At 37.9% G+C, this 15,460-nt stretch overlaps 1 protein-coding gene across 2 annotated transcripts in view; it reads right to left on the bottom strand.

Annotated features, from left to right (window-relative positions):
- The window catches only part of LOC105508389, a 178,969-nt gene extending 171,213 nt beyond the window's left edge, over positions 1-7,756 (bottom strand). For both annotated transcript variants that reach the window (XR_001001260.1, XR_001001261.1), the window contains exon 1: positions 7,696-7,756. The gene's annotated coding sequence lies outside the window, so the exon portion shown is untranslated. The remainder of the gene's footprint in view (positions 1-7,695) is intronic.
- Between the last annotated feature and the right edge of the window lie 7,704 nt (positions 7,757-15,460).

A 15,460-nucleotide genomic window follows, 5' to 3' on the forward strand; every position in this document is an offset into this window, starting at 1 on the left:
AAAAAAAAAAACATATGGGAGTAGATAATCTTACTCAGGGATGATATATAAAGGAATGATTCTCAAACTTTGGGGTCAGATTAATTACCCAGGAAGCCCAATAAAATTCAGAATCCTGGGTACCAACTCCAGAGTATTTCATTGAGTAGGTGTAGAATGTAGTTCCCAAATCTGCCTTGTTGGAAAGCAGAGCCCCACCCAATGGTTCTGGTAGAGATGATATTGTGACACCACTCTGAAATATAATGAGAAGAGGATCTTGCATAGTGTCCTGAGTAGTATCAGAACATAAGCGATGGACAAAGAAAGAGGAACCCAGAAAGAAGACTGCAAAAAAGCAACCAGAAGTATTGAAGGAAAACCAGGAGAATAAAACATTACAAATTCTGTAAGAAAATAGTGGGTACAAGAGTGGTGAACAGGGTCAGAGTGCTGAGAGATAAAGATAAAGGCTAAAAACACCCACTGGATGTAACAAAAAGGAGGTCATCACAAAGTTGGCAAGAACAATTTTGGTAGAATTATGTGGGCTGAAGCCAGATTGCAGTGGGCTGAGGGTTGAATATGAGATGAGGATAAAGAGACAAGAAGCAGAGGCAAAATGTTATAAAAGAAGTTGGGACTAGAAGGGCAGGAAGTCGCTGCAGCAGAATGTGGACTGAAGGGTGAGATGTTTTTAGTAGAGAAACGACTTGAGTGAATGTGGTATCTCATACCTGATGTGCTCCATCCCTAATTTCATTTTAAAGTTTTTGTAAATAGATTCATTGAAGTATAATCTACATATTATAAAATTCATCTGTTTAAAGTATACAATTCAGTTTGTTTTTTTTTTTTTTTTTGAGACGGAGTCTCACTTTGTCACCCAGGCTGGAGGGCAGTGGTGCCTCCTTGGCTCACTGCAACCTCCGCCTCCCGAGTTCAAGCAATTCTCCTGCCTCAGCCTCCCAAGTAGTTGGGATTACAGGCATGTGCCACCATGTCTGGCTAATTTTTTGGTATTTGTAGTAGAGATGGGGTTTCACCATATTGACCAGGCTGGTCTCAAACTCCTGAGTTTGTGGTCCACCCACCTTGACCTCCCAAAGTGCTGGGATTACAGTGCCACGCCCGGCAATTCAATGATTTTTAATAAAATTACAGAGCATACAAACATCGCCACAATCTAGTATTAAAGCATTTTCATTGGTCCATGTTCCATACACCCATTTACTGTTAATCCACATTCCTACATTCTGCCCTAGGCAAATACACATGCATTGTGTGTCTCTACAGATTTACCTATTCTATACATTTCATAGAAGCCATACAACATGTGGGTTCTTTTGTGTCAGAGTTCGTTTGCTTAGTGTATTGTTGGAGAGGTTCCCTCCTGTTGTAACATATATCAGTGCTTTATTACTTTTTTATTGCTGCCTTATAGTCCATTTTATGGATAGAGCACATTTTGTATATCCATACTTCAATAGATGGACATCTGGATAACTTCCCCTTTTTGACCATCATTCGTGAATGATACTGCTATGAATATTCACATGAAAATCTTTAAGCATAGGTTTTCATTGCTCCAGGATAATTATCTAGGAGTCTGATTGCTGGGTTATATGTTAAGTTTGGGTTGAACTTTCTCAGAAATGGTCCAACTTCTTTCCAACGTGGCTGCAACATTTTACATTCACGCTTTCATCTCTGCCCTAATAAGCACATATTCACTTACCTTTATAACTGCATTCATTTAGTTATCCTGAAGGAAAAAGAACTGTGCCCTCTTGGATAGTGGGGAGCAAAGTAAGGTGCTGCTTTGGGTTCTGTACATTATGGTTAGGCCAGAAATGATGGAAATATGAATTAGCACCACCCTGCCCCCTAGTGGTGGTCTAGACTGCTGTACTGTCAACCTAAATCCATGGAGCCAAACTTCCAAGCGATCTACTCTTTCCTTCACACCCTCTGTCACCCTACCTCCATTTTTTCTTGCAAAGACTAAACAGTGGATATGCTCAAACAAATTTAGAAAGTATATAGTGCGGTGCAGTGGTTCACAAGTATCAGTCTACTAGTCATACCTACCAGAGATATGGACACCTACTCTCATGTGTTTAAGCATCACCTGCTGGGGGACTTGAGCAAAGTTACTGAACTTCATGTAGTAAGCTCTGTTGTTTCTGTAACTCTACAATGAGGATTATGATAACACCAGGCTTAGTTATACTGCAATGATTCAATGAAATTTCATAGGTAAAGCACCTAACACAGTTAAACCTAGAGTTGGCATTCAAGAAAAAGTAAGTGTTCATATTTTATGATAGTAAAAGTGGTCACAAGTGTAGTCAAATGCTACAATGACATTCTATTTATAAAATTGTTTTTTTTACCTGTTCTCATTTGCTTATATCTTATGTTTATGCTCTCTATTTAAAAGTAAAACATCTTTGAATTTATAACTACTGTTGACTGTATTTATTTGACAGTCTACAGTGTACTGTAGACAATTTATTTGATATTGATAAGAATCACAAAAGTAACAACGATACTGCCCTTCATTATTTTATAGTAACAATATATCAAGAAATTTGCTAAAGTCTTCCTGTATGTAAAATTTAATGCAGAAAACATTTTTATAAGGTAGGTAAAGATCTCAGATAGTCTGTGTTGGAGAAAATATTTCAGCCACATCTTTCTCGCTGCACCCATGTTCACTACCTGTTGTGCTGCCAGTGCCAATGGAAATGACAATATCAATTACAGCTAGTTGATAATTGAGAAGCATATAGGCTAGAATGAGCTTTTGTTACTCTTTTGTCAAAGAGAAAAAGTAAGACCAGAAATGGCCTGAATTTGATGATTACTGCAGTCTGCAATTCAGCAATCCAAGATAGTTGCACTCTCCTTCCCAATCCACCCTAACACCTGCTTCCTTTTCCCCATTGATAGCTAAAGTTTGCTCCCCGAAATAGCCAAAGGTTAATTGGAAATTTTATCCATGTAAAGTAAGTGCATAGGCCTTCTTTTGTTTTTCTCTTAACAGTGCTGCAGACTGTTTAGAATTTATTCTCTGATGGCAGTTGTTAAGTTACTCATTTTAATGACTGTTTTATAACTTTAAAAGGAAAATTATTTCCAGGGAAGAGAGCATGCCTCCAATACAGAAATCAGGTATTTAGGGGGAAGAACCGTCTAATAAAACACTTTGGACAGCCCATCATAGTGTTCAGACACACAGTTCTAGAAGAGAAATAAGAAAGCATTTCTTTGGCCAAATGTGATCTGAACCATCCTGGGTTTTGCCTCACATGCTGTGAGAGACATTTATTCTCTTGACAATTCAATTATTTTGCCAGGGAGATGTGGGAATTAAAGTAGCAGCAATCATGATAACATGTGTGTTAAGCATCAAAATACTTTGCACTGAACAGAGAGAGTTGCCAGTTGTATTTTCAACTTGGGTTTACATATGGAAAATATTATTACTATTTCCCTCAATGTCATCCATTTTTAATGGCTCCTATTTCATCCAAATTTTAAGCTGTAATATAGTCTAGTATTTGAAAAAAAAATCTAAGTAATCCTAATGCCAGAGACCGGAACTAGTTTGTTTGCCAGCAAAATTCGTCTTTAGTTTACATGTATCTAGATACTTGATTATATGTCCCCAAATCCAGTCATAATTTAGCCCAGAATTTTAGACTAACAGAACCTATGTGTAGATATATTTGTTTGTCTCATGCATTTTAAAAAAAAAGAATCTGTGAGCAAGCCTTTAAATATCAAGAGATTCCACAATCTGTATTTGGGATTCTCTTCATAAATAAAAGATTTTAAAATGCTTTCTTATCCCTGAGTAGGACACTGGACAGATAATGCGTACTTATACTGTACTATTTGATATTTGTCCAAGACCTCCCAAACACCTTTGGTTTTTGCTTAATATTAGTCGATATTTAATCTACTGAAATATTTTAGTCCATCTTTTTTTTTCCCCCTGTAGAAAATTGACTCTAAATTTAAAGCAGCCTTTCTAATGCAATCTGAGCCAAAAGGTATAATTCACTTTAAAGTAATTTGGGGGCAAGCTTAGAAGTGTGTAGGTAGTAGGGCAAACATTTATTTAATTTCCTATACTACTATAGAAACGACAATAACTAACAAACATTAAATACTTATTCTATGTCAGGTGCTGAGGTTTATATACATTATCTCGTGTAATTCTCACAACAGGCCATAAAGTAGGTGCTAAATGCTATTATTAGTTTAACAGCAATAACAAAAAAAATTCGAAACCTCAGAGCAGTTATGTGCATTGCCTATGGTAAGGGACTGAGCTAGGACTATCTTCTCTCTAAAACTCACTTCCTCATCACTCACTGTCTTACTCTGTCTTACCTTGACATTACATTCTAAAGTATTTTTAAAAATATGTTTAGGTCCAGCACACACCAGTTATTCCAGCACTTTGGGGGGCCAAGGCAGGTGGGGCCAAGGCAGGTGGATCACTTGAGGCCAGGAGTTCGAGACCAGCCTGGCCAACATGGCGAAACCCCATCTCAACTAAAAAATGGAAGAATTAGCTGGGTGTGCTAGTGCATGCCTGTAATCTCAGCTACTCAGGAGGCTGAGGCTGGAGAATCACTTGAACCCAGGAGGCAGAGGATACGGTGAGCTGAGATCGCACCACTGCTCTTCAGCCTGGGCGACAGAGGGAGACACTGTTTACAAATAAATAAATAAATAAATGTTTATTTTAAATATAAGTAATTAAAAACATAAAGCTACCTAAAAATGCACATTTATATAAATAAATATTCATCTTCATACTTAATAAAATGCTCAGGGAACTCTCTGCTCCTCATCACACCTTTTGGGTCGCAGAGGGTCCTCTTTTATGAATGGCCAATCAAAGGGGTCAGTGTTAGGTAGCATTCTTTCCCAGTATTTTCCTTTTTTTTTTTTTGCTACTGTAAATGAATTATGTATGAACCCTGAAGTAATTAGCAAAGACGTTGTTGTTCAGCTGAATTTTAAACTAATTAATCTGACCTAATTCCTGTCAAAAATAATTAGGATAAAATATGTCCTCCCTAAGCAACTCTTTGAAGCCGAGACGCTAAAGCACAGTACCTCCTGTGTATGCACTGCTCTAAAATTGAGAGGGCCGTTTATTTAAGTTTTAAAGGAAATGCTAAAATGCTACCTTGTGAATTGCCACCTGGGCATCATCTCCTCCTCCTTGGTTTCTATATTCAAATAAAGAAAAGAAGTTGAACTAGCAATGGGACTGTAACATGAGTGGTCTCAATGAGCCCTTCACATCACATGGTTTGCAATTAAAACATCCAAACTGGTTAATTTCTCCTCTTCCAAAAGGCTTCCTGCTGAATATGTGTGCCCCGTTTCTCAGCCCGTGCACAGTCTTACTCTTGTCCCTTAGGCTGGAGTGCAGTGGTATGATCTCAGCTCACTGCAACCTCCACCTCCCCAGTTCAAGCAATTCTCCTGTCTCAGCCTCCTGAGTATCTGGAACTACAGGTGCTTGCCACCATGCCCGGCTAATTTTTATTTTATTTTATTTTTATTTTTAGTAAAGACGGGGTTTCACCATATCGATCAGGCTGGTCTCGAACTCCTGACCTCAGGTGATCTGCCTGCTTCGGCCTGCCAAACTGCTGGGATTACTGGCATGAGCCACCACACCTGGCCCACTTTTCTTAATATAAAATTGATTAAGCTGTCTTCTGTCTCCCCATCCCCTACCTGCCCCAAATAACCTTTTAAAAAATCCTTAGTGATGTAATGAATTGGGAAAATGTCTCATGTATTAACCAAGTCCTAAGCTATATGTTTCTAGAAAAAATAATTTAGGAAAAGCAAATAGGCAAGCTTTACCTATAGCTGCAGGTTGTCAACAAGTTGAGATGATCATGGGTTGCAGCAACTGTGGAGGTTTGTATATGCTGGTGTTTGCCCAAAGCCTTCACTACTGCTCTGTCATTGTATGGCAGCCTCTTCTGCGTGCCCCCTAACCTTGCTCTTGAACATATTACGGAGCTCTTGGGAGAGGAGCGCATTGTGGAGTATATCTATCACATCCCCAAGCAGTTCAGAGTTAATAATTTCCTTATTAAACCTATGAACCCTCCATGTTTTCTAGTCCTCCCTCCCCAACCCCCTTCCAAGTTAGTTTCTAGGCAACCAATAAGCACTGAATTACATTAAGCTCTTTATTTCAAGGCTGCAGTTCAGAATTTTGCTGCGTATTTGTTGGCTCATTTATAGAGACCGCAGCATAAAATTCATTAATTCTGTGTAATCTGCAGTACATTAGTGATTTGGTTAGAACCACATCACCTGTACCTGTTTATCATGTTTAAATCACTCAGTGCCATGATGCTCTTCTTTATGTAGCTTATGCCAAAGATACTGTGAGCTCTAATTTGAAATCACAGAAGCAAGAATTTCCACAATTCCCAGTTCTTGGCTATCATTCAGCATCTTGAGATAGTCTTTTATGAAATTAGAAATTTCAAAATCTCCTTTTTTGAATGGCCAAAATATCTAACAGCTGACTATTAGTAAGAAAGACCAGAAACGTAAGGTTCAGGAATAGCCTGAAATGCAGTAAGCATTTGCAAAAGGGAGGATATTGTTTGCTTTAACAAACTGAAATTTTGGTGTGAAAGAGAAGCAAGCCTTTGGAAATATTCCTTTGTTGGTATGAGTCAAGGAATTGAGATTGTAATTTCAAATTTTACCAAGGACAGTATGAGAATGAAGATTAATCTTCCGGCAGAACTGTTCTCTGTTTTGAATGTTGAATGGTTTGAGATATTTTCTCGAAAACTCTGAGCAAGCACTCTCTCTTTCTATGTGACATTTATAAACAGATCTGGTAAGTCTCTAAGTGTATAATATATTAAGGTCCTCAAAATTGATCACAAATATGAATTAAATGTTTGTTCGCTCTGCAGTTTCTTAAAACACAAAGCAGTAATCTACACTGGCCACACTAAAATGGTGACTTTGAGAAGACAAAGTAAAATCCTTTTAAAACTCAAACTTGAATCTAATCTCTTTCCTTTCACCTGCTTATAATGCAGCTGAGGCAGGTGTGTGTGGTGTATAGAGCTGTAGAAATAAACTAATTGAATGGTCTTGTGGCATAGAGAGCCAGCTGTCCACCAGAGTTGCATGGTAGAAAAACCTTCTAGGAGACCCTACTGTCAAGGAGGAGTGGCCCAGATTAGACAGGGATTGCATCTCCCAGAGGACTTTGCATCTAGAATTGCCACTTACTGGATTTGCTTCATAAAATATGAGCAGAAGGGAGGTATGCCATTTCCAGGCGTGGCCTACAAGATCTTCTGTATGATCTCCCATGTGACCGCCTCTCTCTCTTTTTTTTTTTTTATTTTACATTCTTTTATATCAATAGTTTTTGGAGACATGGAAAAGTTCTTTAGTGGTGATTTCTGAGATTTTAGTGCACACATCCTCTGAGCAGTGTACTCCCATATGTCTCTTTCTTCCCCCTCTGCCCATTGGATATCAGTAACCTCTCAGTCTGGGGAAAAGTGAGATGTTTTGTCAAAGCCCCTGTCACCAGCGACTGCATGGAATATCACCTGTCTAGATCCCTGACAATAAAACCATTGTTTATCACTGAGAATTTGGGTATATCTGTTTAACTGCTCATTTTACTTTGACTTATACACGTGCCATGCATGAATCACAAGACAGAATGACTTCAATCAGTAGAACCACAAATATTCTTGACTGCTTACTATGTGCCCTGCAATGCAGATTCCAAGGATTCTATGGTAACCAGACAAGAATGGCATCTTAAAGTAGTGGGGAAAAAAAGACACACTTCAAACTATTGCAATCAATCTATTAATTATATACATGTAATGAAATGCAAAATAGAAATTTAGTACCTATAGAGCATATAATACAGTAAGATTTAAACTACTCTAGGGTTGAAAAATATTTTCATTCATTAATACTTAATATTATTATTTTCAAATGTTAGTTCGGGTGAAAATAAATCTGGATTTCATGTTATATATAGAGAACTGAGTCCAGAGTAGACTAGTAGAATCAGTAGGTTAAATTGTTTCTTCCTTTCCTCCCCCCAGCACCCAGGAATCAGGATGCAACTATAAACCATTTCTTAAATAGTTCTTTTTTTTTTTCCCCCTTTGGAAAAAGGAGGCTGGGGCAGTGGCTCACATCTGTAATCCCAGCACTTGGGGAGGCCGAGGCAGGTGGATCATTTGAGGTTAGGAGTTTGAGACTAGCCTGACCAACATGGTGAAACCTCATCTCTACTAAAAATAGAAAACTTAGCTGGGCATGGTGGTGCATGCCTGTAATCCCAGCTAATCTGGAGGCTGAGGCAGGAGTCATTTGAACCCAGGAGGTGGAGGTTGCAGTGAGCCAAGATTGTGCCACTGCACTCCAGTCTGGGCAACAGAGTGAGACTCCATCTCAAAAAAAAAAAGAAAAACGGAAAGCACTTAGGAAACATTTCACTTAATCTTTCCTTTCATAGATGAGGAGGAGAAATATATTTTCCAAGCTTATAATGCCTTCCATTTTAATATATGGAACGTTTAGTGTGGGCCAGGAACTATGCTAGTTACTATTTTTTATTGTAAAATTTAATAGACATATAGATTAGTACACCGTAAAATATAGGTCAGTGATTTGTCTCCTGAAAAAAAGAACACTCATGTAATGTACCTAAATCAAAAAACTGATAATTGCCTGCTCCTGAGAATCACTACACAGCCTAGCCCAATTCCAGCTACCTTTCTCCCCACCTACTACCTTTCCTTTTATGGTCATGGCTACTATCTCCCTTTATAGTTTTACTACATTACCATGTATCCAAAAATACTGGGCTTTATTATTTTTTGAAGTTTAAATACACTGAATCTTAATAGTATATATTCTTGTATGTCTATCTTCCTTAACTCTACATTTGTGGTTTTCATTCATGCTCTTGTTTGTAGCATTCCTTGGGTCTTTCACATTCTATCCTATAAACATATCACAATGTATTCCATTGTATGGACATTATACAATGTATCTAGTTTAGTATGAAAGATGTTTAGTTGTTTGTTATGAATAGCAGGATTCTACATAATCTTACACCTGCTTCTTGACACAAAGGTGCATGCATGTACTTCCAGTTCCTAATTTTCAGACTTTGGTATTATGTTATAGCAGGCACCCATGCCTCTGTACCATTCTCCAAAGTTGTTTTCTTATTTTAAAAAGTTGGGAATGGAGGGCTGATATAAAGTAATAGAGTCAGATATACTACATTGGCCGTCTAGTTACAGTACCACAGACGTTTAGTTCAATATTTAATGGGCGAAGCTGAGTTCCATCCAGTATCATTGAAACAAATGACTGGAGAAAACAGATGATCGGTATCCTTTTTGGAATGCCATTACTCATTTTTTTATTTGTTTAACCATTTTTAACATGGGGAAGATGAGTATGTTCTTGCTCTCAAATTTGATTTTACTATTTTTAATGAATTTTTTTCTGACTTTTTGGTCAAGCCAAGTTTTTTCCACATCATAGCATAAGCTGTTCCCTTTGCCTGGAATGTTCTTATTTTAAAGCCTTTGATGATTAGTTAGTTCCTTGTTATGATAGTTTTAACTTAACTCAGAAGTCTCTCTTGAGTATCTTACCTGCCCCAAGTCACTCTTTATTACATTGCCCTTTATATTTGCTATTAGACAATTTATCACTACATGTAGCTATCCTGTTTATGTTTTATTCCTTTTAAATGTTTCCTGGGACCTCCTTTTCTTGCCTTCCAGAAATATAAGGACCAGCAATCTCATCTTTTTTTTCTTGAGCATGCTCTCTCCAGTGTCTGGAACAAAACATGGTTCATAATAGGTGTTCAACAAATGACTAATGAAAATGGAAGAAACAAAGGAAGGAAGGAGGGAGGGAGGAAAGTAAGAATGGAAAGAGGGAGGAAGGAAGAATAGAAGGGATATTCATGTAGGCCAAGGAATAAAGAGGCTATCCACTTGATACAATAATTTTGTAATTCTGTACGACAGGTATAAATGAAAGAAAATCTGTGCACTCAACTCTCATAAGGTGACTGCAAGCAATTCAAAATGTGCCAAACCATTAAAGGTTAGAAAGAGGCAGGGGACCCAGTGTTTCCACACAGCAATGTAGACTGAAGGCAACAAGGGAAAGCAAGGAGCAGGGAGAACGTGCGACCATCATTCCAATTTTCTATATATCTCCGTGCCAAGCTGTATATACATGAATTACTAACTGCATGACTAATGTGAATCTCAAAGAAAGAATCTGAGTCAAAAGCAACCTCGGGGTTACTAGCCATGGAAACAGAGGAGGGACAGTGTGGTTATTAAACACTGTTGTCAAAGAACAAAGAAGGGCCAAAAAAAGAAGAAACTCAGTAAGCAATGGTTCAGTATTCTGTCACATTCATTTGAAGGAAATTGGGTGACGTCCAAAGTTTTAATGTGAGCAAAGTGACTGGATAACCCTGGGAGAACTTGTCATCTTGGCAGGCTCTGCAAAATAGCTTATATGTATAACTATTGTAATAACAGACACAAAGTGTTGATATTTACAAGGGTCTGTAAGAATGTGTAGTAAGATATGTCTAGGAGTGGTCCCCAGAAAATCCCAGAGCAGTAAGAGTCATAAACTAGGTACAAATTCCAGGAGTTGACCAAAGCATTAGCAATAAAATACATATATTTTTGACACACAAAGAGAAGAGAGGCAAGGACTCCTGTAGGTAGATTCAATAGGAATGTAATATAATACTTGTGAAAATGTTTAAATATCTACAGTGTCAAATTGACATGTATTAACCCTTGAATTGATAATGGGTTCTACTAATTTAGGTTGTTTCCTTCTCCCTCCAAAGATGGTAACTTTAAGTTTACTGTGTTAGCTGTAACAGAAAGTGACTCATTTTACAGACGACTTGACGAGAATATAAAGTTAGGAAAGGATGGTATGAACTGTGTCCTATAAATACCAAATTCCTTTTCTAAAGTCATCGCTGAGGAAATAGTAAAATAGAACAACCCAGGAAGTCCAGGAAAATTATATGGGAGAATAGTCAATAGATTGCAAAGGGGGAAAATATGAGCATTTCTGAGCAAAACAACAACAACAACAAAGTGACTTTGATGTGATGACTATGACACCTAAATGGAGCATAGAATCTAGGACAGAGAGCCGCCTCTCATTTGTGAGAGCTCAGAGAGTGAGTGTTGTGCTGAGTAATTTTGCTTGGCAATGAACTTAATACCTTCTTCTTCTTCCCCCAATTTAAAAAACTGCAAAATTAGATGAGGTAACAGAGGTAGATTATCACCCTTCTAAAGCCAACTTAACATTCCAAGCATTTATATACCAAATTGCAAGCACTCTGATATATGAGAAGTGGAGTCCATTTTGCTACCTTGCAAAAGGAGCTTCAGCTTCCCATTTCTCTTGCCTTGTGGTTCATATGATGAGAACGACCCAGATGGGTTATCCCTGACAAACAAAGAGACCCAAAAGAGTGATACTGACAGCCCAACCTTGACCCACATCTGCCCTAAGAGCTGGCAAGTCCTGTGAGCCTTGAGTATGTTCCATTTGCCCATTCATCTCAAAGAACAAAAGTGTGACTCTTTCAAGTGGGTTCCTCTCAAGAATCCAGAGCGTATGATCTATTTAACTAAAGTAGCACAGGAAATCCCCAACGCTAAAAAAAGAAGAGCTAGTCTCAGTGCAACCCTGTAAAACTTTTATTATTTTCTAGTCTAGGGATCAAGGCAACATTGAATGAAAATTCGCAGTTCCTGCTTCACTTAGAGGTAGTTCAAGTCAGGGAATCACAGAATTTCACAGCCAAAAGAGATATTCCTGTATATCTACTGCAACATCCTCAGGTTCCTGATGAGAATATCATGATCCAGGGAGGAGAGGTGACTTACACAATTTGTTCCTTCATGCATTTATGTAACAAGCATTTATTGAGCATCAACAATATACTGCCCTTGTGCATTTCATTAGGGAGTACAGATAAAATAGTGCCTCAGGCTTAACTCTTGCCCTTAGGAACTTGCCATCAATTTGACAGTTCAGATGAGTAAACTGAGAATGGCACTACTAGGCATTGCCAGAGCACAAAAGAGGACAGGTTGCACAGTGGTGAAGAATGCAGGCTGTGGAATGAGGTACTCTGACTTCAAACACAGCACCACTGTTTGCATGTTGTATGACCTTGGGCAACTGATTTCACTTCGCTATGCTCCAATTTCCTTTTCATAAAATGTTGAGAACATTAGCATCTATTCCATAGGGTTCTTTGATGAGAAAATACATACCTAGTAAAGTATTTAGAAATTTTTAACTGATTAATAAATGCAGTAGTAGTAGCAGTGTTAATGTTACTATTATTACTAAAATCAATACTTGGAAGTAAAACAAAAAGCTTCCCAGCATTGGAATGAATAGGCCGTGAATATGTTAAAGTTCAAGAAGTACGTTCTGGCAAAAGGAATTAGGTTATTTTCTGACGTTCTGGACCTGGTTTTCTGGACCTAGTTTTCTGGACTGTATTCTGACTTTTTGGGACTTTTTGAATGCCCAGTTTTTATCTTGGGTCAGAATTGCACTGTGCACACAACTCTAGAGGGTGCTTCTCATGGTCATAAGATTTGATCTCATGTATAGTCCTAGATTTTTATCTCATGTGTTCCAGCAAATCGCTGTGAAGTTCATAAGGAAGGAGCTAATGCACCCAAAGGTCTTGTTTCAGCATAATGTCTGGCTTCCTGAGGTATTTATTCCAACTAATTCACACATGATGAACTACGTGAAAAAATGATGTCTTCCACTGTAGACTGTAGGTGCTGCACATTTTGGACTGCATCAGTTATCTGTTACTGAGTAGCCACTCCAAAACCTGGTGCCTGAAAAGACAATTATCATTGAGTCGGCAATTTGGGCAGGGCTCAGTAGTTCACGCTTGTCTCTACTCTGTGCAACATTGGCTAGGGCAGTTTGACTAGGAGCTGAGGAGTCACTTTCGAGATGGTTCACTTACATGGCTGGAGCTGGCAAGTTGGAGCTGGCTGTTGGTAGTGAACTAGTTAAAGATATAAGGTCTCATTTTCTGCCAGCTTTTTATTTGGGCTTCCTTATAGCATGGCTACCTTACGACAGTCAGACAGCTTACACAATAGCATAGGGCTCCTAAATGAGTGTCCCAAAAGAACCAAGCAAAAAACTCTGTGGTCTTTTTGACCTACTTTTAGGCATCAAATAGCATTGGCATTGTCATAGTGGTAAGCCATAGTTGTAAGATTGAGGGGAAAATAACACAGACCCTCATCTGTCTATAGGACAAGTGTCAAAGTCACATTATGAGAAAAATACGTGAGTGTTTTTGGAAAATATATCCTGCCAAAAATGCCATTTTTATCCTGCCCACCTATCCAGCACAATGTTTAACATAGTATTGCTCCTTAATAAATATTTGCGCTTTAAATACATATAGCATATGAAAATAAATAAATCAGTGTTACAGTATTATTGCTGTAATTTCTAATTTTTTACATTGACACTGATTTTTGGTATCAACCTCGCCCCCTGGTTTGAAATTTTACTCTTCAATATGAGGATTTAGTTTTGTATGTCCACAGTTGATCCTGGAGTCTTAAGCTTCTTTGGCGACTAAAGAAAAGATTACAAAGAAAGATTGGTGGTGCCTTTGAGAGTAGTAATATTAGTAAATGGAGGTGGGATTTGACTGTAAAGACTTATCAAGTCATCAAAGAATATTCTAAAAGAGAAAGATAGTTCTGAAAGAGGAAAATAATTGATAATGAACTTGGTTGGGATGAAGGGAATAAGATGATGACAAGCAATCTGGCAGCTTCTGGGGGAGCAGCAGCCAAAAGAAGCATCAGCAGAGCTATGTTTAATTAATGAACAGTAGCAGAAGAGGGTGCTCTAAAAAGATTAGAGATAGCAATTGAGGCTATGCCTCCTGGGAGGTATTGGATGACTGAAGTACTTCTGTGTGTGATGTGATTAAAATAATCAACAAGAATGTTGAACATCAAATCATGAATTTAAAAGATTTAGTGTTCCCATCAAAAGCTATAGCAAACATCAAACGATAATTTCTGATTAATCTTGGAATATATGGAAGACCATCAATATAATGGCTGCTTTCAAATGTCATGAAGTGTCTTATCCTTTGTCCACTGCAACCTGAGGTATTATTGCCCATTGAGATTTTAGCTCTGTGTCCTTATTGTCAAACATATTCAGACCTGAAAATTGCAACTTTAACTTGTAATTTAGGATAAATTACAGATTGTAACTTTTTCCCCTATGTCATCCATAATTCTATTTATTTTTAATGGAAGCAAAGAAAACAGTTTGTCCAATCTTGTTAGTAAGTAGAAACTCCTCAAACTTCAGAAGAGCAACAAAATAGAGTGCAGTTGTTCACACCACTCCTATTTCACTAATAGCGTTTCTTGGACTTTTCCAGAATAGCTTACATTTTGCTAATTTTGGTTGAAGTCAAGAAAAAAGAAATGTGCTTCTTTAAATCACTTCTTATCACCCTTCTATAAATTTTTGTTGTAGGAGAAAGAGTAATCACATATACCAGGATTTAGCTATCATGCTTCTGAGTGTCCCAAATTAACATGAGGGCAGTCTCATTCCCACATCTTCTGACTAAACCATTCTGCCTGCTGTCACAATACTACAATAAAAACATCGTGTACCTGAATGGGTTTGAGGAAAAACATGCTATTGTTATGTGATGAAATTTATGTTTACTTATATATTAATGGTATAGGGTTTGTACAGACACCACAGTTTTATCCCTGGATTTAAAAATTACTTCTGGCTCCATCACCCAGGCTGGAGTGCAGTGGCATGATCTTGGCTCACTGCAATCTCTGCCTTTCAGACTCAAGCCATCCTCCCACCTCAACCTCCCCAGTAGCTGGGACTACAGGTGTGCACAACCACACTCAGCTAATTTTTGTGTTTTTTTGTAGAGACAAAGTTTCGCCATGCTGCCCAGGCTTCTCCTAAACTCGTGAGCTTGGCCTCACAAAGTGCTGGGATTACAGGCGTAACCCACCACACTGGACTGCATAGACAATTCTTCACTTAGCTTCATATTTACCATGAGGGCTTTAAAATATTATATGCATATATTAAGAGGCTAAATGGTCAAAGACATTGTCTACTTTAAACCATGCTTCTTGAGCTGATGTTTTCTAAGTAGAAAGTTAATTTATGTTTTATTGTTTATAAGCTGGAATTAAAAAGTAAATATATACTTTCATTGGTATAACTTAACCTTTAGATTAACTTATCGGAAGCAAGCTGGGCATGAGCCATTCAATATTGATACCGT

This window comes from Colobus angolensis, unplaced genomic scaffold (assembly GCF_000951035.1).
Source record: "Colobus angolensis palliatus isolate OR3802 unplaced genomic scaffold, Cang.pa_1.0 Scaffold160, whole genome shotgun sequence".
Lineage (NCBI taxonomy): Eukaryota > Metazoa > Chordata > Mammalia > Primates > Cercopithecidae > Colobus > Colobus angolensis.